Genomic DNA, 8,751 nt, shown 5'->3' with positions numbered 1-8,751 from the left:
ATCGTTCTTCCAAGGGCTATGCAGTGGTGGTCTCTGATTCAATTAAAGAAAAACAGTCCCTAGGTCCAATTTCTGCTCAAGCTGCAGAACTCATGGCCTGCCCTATGGCCTTTTTCTTTTTCATGGATCAACCCTTCAATTTGTCTACTGATAGTATATATGTGGCAAGGATTGTTGGGTCATTGGAAACCTCACCATACATATTACCTACCTCTCAGGTTTTCCACCTTTTGGTTCAGCTGCAAAGTCTTATATGCCAAGAATGTTTCCTGCCTTTGTTGGCCACATTTGGGCCCATACTGATCTTCCAGGGCCCTTGGCAGAGGGAAATAAGCTTGCAGATTTCCTCACCCACCCAATGGCATTGTTCCTTTCTGAGGAACAACGGGCCCATCATCTTCATGAAAAGTATCATTTAAATGCCTCTTTTCTAAAGTTTCACTCTCTAAAGTTTCACTCTGGCTGTTCTCTAGCCATAGCTACTCAAATCACATCCCAATGTCCAGCTTGTGCTCCATTTCATAATGCCCCCAACAAAGGTGTTAATCCTCGAGGTCCCCGTCCTAACCACCTTTGGCAGATGGATGTTACCCATTTGTTCCAAGCTGGCAGACTTAAATTTTTATATGTCTCTGGAGACACTTATTCCAAGGTAATTTATGCCTCCCTACATTCAGGAGAAAGGATTAAGGATGTTATTGCCCATTGTCTACAGGCTTTTGCCGATATGGGCATCCCAGATTTTCTCAAAACAGACAACGGACCAGTTTATACCAAGCAACGGTTTGCAAAATTTTGCCAAGAACATCAAATTACATATACCTTTGGAATTCCACATAATCCCACAGGACAAGCCATAGTGGAGCACACACATGCTACCCTTAAACAGTTTTTTTTTTGTAAAATAAAGAAGGGGGTTTATATTATCTCCCCAAATACCCAGTTATCTACAATTTTAGACATTTTAAATTTTTTAACAGTAGATAAACAAGGTCTACCAGCAATGGAACGACATTGGCAGACACCTTCCCAATCTCTGGGTTGGGTTAGATGGAAGGATAGTATCACAGGACAATGGCAATCACCCACACCCATGTTACTTAGGCTGAGGGGAGTCATTGGTTTCTTCCTTCCAGGAACCAAAAAACCCATCTGGGTGCCGGAGTGGAATGTTCGGCCAGTGGAGCCAGGCCCTACTGGCCCTGATAATATGGATTCAAGTGAAAAACATCGAGGGAGGCCTGAGACTGGCACTGGTGAGGAATCCGCTCACACTGATGCCAGTAAGTAAAATAAGCTCTGTTTTTCCATCCTTTTATTCCACTAATTATACCTTGGGGGTTCCTGTAGCAAATACAGCATTAAAAAGATCTTCATTGGGTAATTTAACGTTTGATATATCCCATGCCCTCTGCTTCCAGAGGATTAGCAATATTTCAGAGATACCTAGTGTCTCCCTTTCTGGACCATGTGTAGTCCTTAGTAATTATTCTCTGGGAGACTTTTCTTCTAATTCTTCTGGGCATCCTTGTTTTGGATTGAGAGATATTTTTTACCCAATAAATTTTAAAAGAAATGTTTCTGAACTTCCAACCCATCCGAGACCAGCTCCCTTATGTTGGAAGACGCCACAATCCTTCAGATTATACTTATCATTGCCTTGGGGAAATTGTGCTCCTAAAGAACCATGGAAATTGGAGGGAGATAAATATTTATGGTAGTTTGGTCACTGACCTACCTTTAAAAACTCCTTGAGAGGGGCCTTTGATTATTCCTATAGAAATCCAAATATGGCAGGAGTTTCACCTACGTTCGCGGGCATGTTTCTCTGCGGTCCTCATGCATGTACAGATATTAGGCATTTAGCCCTTCAAAGGGACTTGGCCTTCAATGCTACAGCCTGATGGAACACATCGGACATCTTTGAAACATCTCTCCAGATTAATTATGCAGCGGGAATGAATTTCTCTATTGTCAGCATACCTTGTGTTCTGCCTCCCTTTATGTTTGTCTCCTTTAATGGGTCAGTTGGGGAGGATGGTGTCCTTAATTGTTCTTCCAGCTCCTGCTTTTTGAGCAACTGCTGGTCCCTGATGGATGAGTCCATGCTGATGGTGAGAATTCTTGCCCTGGTTCCCCTGGTGGTAGAAGACCCATATGATGGATGGGAGCTTATCTTGTATAGAGAAAGAAGACACTTTGGGATCACCACCACAGTCATCGCAGCTATTGCCATATCAGCCACAGCTGCCACCATTGTGGGAATCACCATGTCCCATAATGCAGCTACTGCAGAGACTGTTAACACTCTTACTGCCCATGTTACCCAGGCCTTAGAAACTCAAAATACCATTAACTCACATATTCAATTGGAGATGTTAAATTTAAATCAGCAAACAGCCTTATTACAGGAACAGATTAATGTGTTGGGGATGGTACAACAAGCCTCTTGTTCTCATTTTTATCATTCTGCCTGTGTGACCCTTATGGAAGTGAAAAATATGTCCTTCGAGGTGCAACACCTTAATTTTTACGTAGGGGGCCTTGGAATGATTTCTTTGTAAACTTTACCCACTCTTTGGTACATCAAATTATTGCAATTAATGAAACTCATGTTAAACCTGTATCTGCTGAGGGATGGTGCAATACCATGGCCCAGATTGGGGGTTGGGCACAGCGATGGGGAGGTGCCTTATCCCTGGGGATCTTGGGACTAGTAGAGGTGGAAGTAGGCCTGCTCCTCTTAAAACAAGTCCTAAACATCTTCACCCTGACTGAGCTTGTCCACCATCAGGTGTTAACTCAGTTTTGCCCATGACTCTCCTGGAAGTCATGAGGTGTGGCTGCAGATACTGAAAAAATGAGGGTCTCCAAGGATGGGCAACCTGTGAGGAGACCCCCAACCTAAGACAGGGCATCGGGGACCCTATGACGAGTAAGGGAAAGCACTTCCCTCGCAGGACCTAAGACAGAACCCTTCATTATAAAATAAAGTAGGGGGAATTGTGGGAACTGGAGCCCCAAGTTACATATCCCTGCCCCCATTTGAGGTGCTTATCTGAAAAGAAAACATAATAAATTCCCTCTGCTCCTGGAGTTGAGAAAGAAATTTTGAGTGTGTGGTGACCGTTCCTTGATCCCTGCTGGCGTCAGGTTACAGTCCCTTTGCAGCCACCTCCTCATTTGGTGCCATGGTATAAAAGCTAGCCCCAGCAGAACAATAAAAATGCTGTTCCACCTCAACCTCGTGCTCTGTACATTCATTCAACCTGGACACTCTCCGCTGAGATTCTTGGTTCCAGCCTGCGCTGGCGCAGCAGTAACCTTTTGTCACATTCATCTGCCTGCATCGATCTTCCCTTAATCAGCCCTTTTCTATCCTTTCTACTCGATGCCCCTAAAAAGGTTCTTTCAAAACCAGATGTGTACTCCAAATATTCATGGATGCTCTGTGACAGAAAAACCAGTCTCAAGCTGAAGCCTACAATAGGTGCTAATGTTGAAATTCTCAGACAGATCTTATAAAATTGAGCATTAGTCACATGGTTAACATGAATTTGCTATGTGACTGAAAAATCAACTACGGGATAACATCAAAAAAATTAATGCAGATGATTAAACAGAGGCTGTTCCACTACAAAACTTCAAAACATTCATAAACATTCAAATTTAATCCACAATAAATTACTTTTCAGTATGCTTTATAAAGTGAGTGATCTGAAACTTTATTTTTTACCTTATGTTCTTTTGGTTCCTTTTTCATTTTCCTAGATCTTCCTTGATTGGTAGGACTTTCACTCTGACTGGTTAAGAGCAAAGTGGTGAGTTTCATCTTTTATGATGCTGACATCACTGTGAGGGAAGCACCCATCTATACATTTTCCTTGGATACTTCTCCTACAAAAACTGGCAGGTCAACCTAAAAATAGATTTTTTTCTTTTATTGCATTTTCTTTCAATTAGCCAAAAATGTACTTTGATTGACAGTTGGTGAGCCTCAGACAACGTTCCTTTAATTGGTCCTTTCAACTGCACTCTGAACAGGTCTATTCCAAAATTAGGATTCAGAGTCATGCTGCATTTCAAACTTTTTCAACACCTGCTTACTGTTATTCTGGTAGAAATACTAGATACAAATTAACTCACCCCTAAAAATCTAAAGTTTGCAGTGACTTTAAGTAATGAACAAGTGACATTGAAAAATTTGACTATGTCTACATACTCTTAATAGCAATGTCATCATCATGCCAACATTTCAGAATGTTCCCACATTGATCACTGTGTTTATATTCAAGTCATTCTCAGTCAAAAACACCTTCTGTAGTATTGAAACATCTGTTGTGAATATAATTTTCTAAATTTGACTAAGGGAAATTAGAGCTACCTTAAAACTCTACCTTTTACACAACCATTTCTATAATCAGACCTTTCAAGGACGTTCACAGGCTTAGTATAGAGTCACCTCCCATGGAATGCTTTCTCTCACCTTTTGTGGAATCTGGGCAAGGGTCCATGCAATTGCATTGGCTTTGTCTTCTGACATGTTGCTGACCATTGACCCCAGAGAAAACACTATGACACCATGCTCTCCAGAGGTCTGGACAAAGTCTTCCATTTCCTGTGAAGAAAGTTTATTTCATAAAAAATACAGTTGTAGAATAACCACTTATGAAACCCTTATGAAACAAACTAGGAGAATAAAAATTGAAGTGTTTATAAGAATATTTTGTATAGTGTTTTTAAAACATACAGAAGACAAGCATGGCAATCAGAGATTTTGAACTTCGCAGGCATCCATGCAAACTGTACTCAAACATTGTGCAACAAATAGTCTAAATATTTTCCTCTGACAAAATTAAAATTCAGGAGTGTAAGCATATTCTATAAAGCATTCTAAAATTGTCACTTCATTTGCAAACTTTCTTCCTACAGGAAAGTATTTTTCCCTTGCTATTTTATTTTTTTTCTATAATGGCTTATTTAATATTATTAGCTAGTATTTGATGAAATAACATTTAAGTAATAGTATGTATATATGTGGTGGTTTTCACAAACATCCTACTATGATTAATAATATGTTTTGATTCTTTGTGAAACAATCATAACTGCAAGATAAACATAGAGTATATAATAATTTTCTGATATTGTATATAAATAGTGTATTTTCAGAACTGATATCCAAAATTTACTGGTTGGAGAGAAACTATGTCTATGCTGTTTGTTCATATCAAGCATTTACTTCAGATGTATGATTATCATAGCTTTTGGTGATGAGCAGTTTATTACTTATGAGTTTAACTGACTTAATTTCTCTGTCTTTGTCATGTGTTTATGTGTGTGTGTGATTGTGTGCACATGTGTTTGTGTATACATGTGTGTACATCTCTGTGTGTTTGTGTGTGTGTGTGTGTCTGTGCCCATGTATGTGCTTATATGTGTGGGTATGTATGTGTGTGTATTATGGTTGCTGGGGAGGTGCCTTGCTTTTGTTTAGCACATAGATGCCAAAAGTTAAAAGCTGATGGTCTTCCTCTATGAATCTTCAACATAGGGTTTGAGATTGTCTCACACTGAACACAAATCCCAACATTTTTTAACAGACTAGTGAGCAGCAAGCTCCCAGTATCAACCTGTTTCAGCCACCTCAGTGCTAATGTCATTGTACTGTGCTGGGTCATCAAACTTTTTCCTGGGTGTTGTGATTCAAACATACATCCTCATAATTTCATGGAAAGGACTATATCCAATTACTAACCACCTAAGTACCCTAACTGATCTAATTTAATTCACTGATAGGAATATTTACCAGGTCCATCACATTCTTTCCTGAGTTTATTGACGTCCTAGTTAGGAGGATGCTTAAGTTCACTTCTTATATATCTCTATCCCTGGGAGAAAAATGTACTGAAGGGTGTAGAATCACGTTCACCAGAAAGGAAATCAAATATAAAAGAGATCTAAAGAATGCATTTACCTTCGGCAAGGAGTTAGCAGATTTGCAGTGGAGACTCCAACATAGTCAACATTTGGTAGGGTTGGGCGAGGAAACTCCAAAACCCAGTAGGATCGAATGAGCCACATTTCTGCTTTGACTATTGTCTCAGTTAAGGTAGTGGACCTTCCTAGAAGGAGAAACGAGCAAGTCAGAAGGAGAAAAGTTGAATGATTGTCATTTGAATATAAAACATATTTCCTTAAATGATGGAGGAATATATGCTTGATATGGAACATGTGCATTTAAAAAACAGTGTTTATTGATGTATAACATAATTTGCAGTGTCATTGATTTGTTGTCCACATAATATATATAAATGTCAAATTGGGCTTTTTTTTTTTAAAAGAAAACTGTAAAAATTAACTAATGTTTCTAATTAACTTGTAACACTTATTGTAATACCCCCTAAGCCACTATTTAAAGAGAACACATTTTAAACCTCTCTACATCTTTAAAAAGAACAGTACAAATATAGACACACATTCAAGGTCCAAAAGTCACATCACCCCGTGTACCATGGCCAGACTTCCCCAGGGTCCTTATAGTTTGTAGCTAGTCCTCCTTCCCTCTTTTGCTGAAGGAGCTGTATAGTTTATGAATTGCTGAATTTTTGGTTAGTGCTTTTACCTTTATTTCATATTAAAAAATTTAACAATACTTTCTTACAAAAACAATCACAATATTTTCAGAAATTATGAAAATAGAAAGTTTTGTCAGTATTACTTATGAAATACTTTTTAAGAGGGAAAAAAGCAGGACTTCAAAAATACAGACCGAGTATGTGAGTATCCATGCTTCTGTAGTGTTTAAACAATGGATGTTAGGCAAGTACACAATAAAAAAAATATGGTGTTGGTTGAAGCCCCTGTTCTACTTTTAATCCTGTGAACTAACACAATATCTTTCAAGAGTAAAGGAATCCTTTAGCCAATACAGAGAAAATATTTTATAATTTATATTTTTATTTATGTATATGTGTGTCTGTGTGAAATTATATACTAAGTTTGTTCAGGAATCGGCAGATACCATAAAGGGGCAGCAGGTACCCTGAAGCAGAACATACAGGCAATTTTGAGACACTGGACCTGGGTGGGTGCTAGGAACAGAACTCAGGTACTAAAAATGAACAGAAAAGAACTCTTAACCCTTTGGTTATGTTTTCAGATCCCACAGTTTAGTTTTAAATAAAGATAGTTGCCTATGCAAAAGAAAATAATTACTTCAATATTATATACATAGGGAAACTGTAAAATATTTCATTCCTTAATATACATTAATTATGATTTGGTTAACTAGCTAGTGACTTATTAAAATAGATTTAAAATTACAGCAAAAATGATTAAAGAATCACTTAAGAAAAGTCTACTTGCTTCTCTTTGCAGCTCTGCATCTCAGCTGAATGTCCTGTATCAAGTCTGATGCATGCTTCTCTTTGATCAATAATATAAGCTGTTACAGTGTATTTGCTAACTAATATCATATTACATTTGATCACCTATAAAAGGCAACTTCACTTTGCATTTCATGGACATGACTATAGATTAAAATACTTGTGAAATTTAGGTCATTGCGCTACTGAGAAGAAACATAACTCACCCAAAGTTTCACTGTAAAACTGACTCCATTTCTTCTCATTAAATGTCTCGAAGCAAAAGTCAAAATAATGCATACACATCATATTTTTTACCCTTTCCAAGAATGTCATTTGACCACCTAGTCCTGACAAAATTATAGGTACATAAAAGGGAGGGACTAGAAATCTTCCACTTCACTTTTCCATTTTATAGCCAGGAGAGGCGCAGAGACTGTACAGAAAAGGGATCTGCAGAAGTTCAGCTATCAGCTCCCCACAGGGAGCAATGGGATCTGAAAAAAGGACATCAAACATGGATCTCTGTAGTTTTGTCATAAGTTGTTTGTTTGAAACTGTGTCTTTGCAAATCCTTAGATAGCTATCAGATAATTCATTAGCCATATTTTGTAGCAAAGGAGAGAACAATAAACATAAATCTCTTGGTATCTCATGAGTTTATACATCCACAAACATTGTGAAAACCTTGGCCAGATCATCTTTACTGACACATGTAGAAAAACTCTCAAACTTCAGACCAGGTGGTTTTGGGGATCAAGAAAGATGGAAGCTGAAGTTCTCAGAACTGTCACTTCATGACCCCTCTGTACAAGTTCATCCAGTATTATCTTTAGATTCATCCAGTGACTGTATTCCATTGGCCATACCAATACCTTCCCACAGTTCCCAGATCTTAAGTGACAACCCATTTGCAGGAGTAGCAGAACAGACATCCACTTTACAATCATCCTGAGACTTCAAGTCTTCTGTTCAGGGTGTGTCCCCTGTGTCATCGCTTATCCTTATATCTAAGGAGAAAAAGCCTTGAGTTAAAAATTAACTGGAGTTGATCAAGACAAATGCACTAAATGACCACACTGAACTTCTGATCTAATGGAGATAGTAAAAACAAATATTAATTATGCATAGTTGCATGTCAATGTTTAATGACAAATGTTTTGTAATGAATCAAATTCAGGAGTCAAAGTCCTGTCTGCACAAATGTTCTGTTTCTAAGATATTTGAATAGTAGCAAGAACATTGGTTAGCAAGAGGTTAGTCAGAAAATTCTTCTCAACACAGAACACCAGATGCATTAATTGTACAGCTTATAATTATTTTATTGATATCATTTTTAAGAAATTTGCATAAGTATTTTGATTAACATATTTGCATACATATAATT

At 38.0% G+C, this 8,751-nt stretch overlaps 1 pseudogene; it reads right to left on the bottom strand.

Moving 5' to 3' along the window:
- Positions 1-3,260: 3,260 nt before the first annotated feature.
- LOC148121121 (UDP-glucuronosyltransferase 2B17-like) lies at positions 3,261-8,350 on the bottom strand (annotated as a pseudogene).
- Positions 8,351-8,751: the final 401 nt, after the last annotated feature.

This window comes from Myodes glareolus, chromosome 8 (genome assembly GCF_982192425.1).
Source record: "Myodes glareolus chromosome 8, mMyoGla1.1, whole genome shotgun sequence".
Taxonomy (NCBI): Eukaryota; Metazoa; Chordata; class Mammalia; order Rodentia; family Cricetidae; genus Myodes; species Myodes glareolus.
Note: the sequence above shows the minus strand (reverse complement) of the source record. Positions and strands in the feature narration are given on the sequence as shown.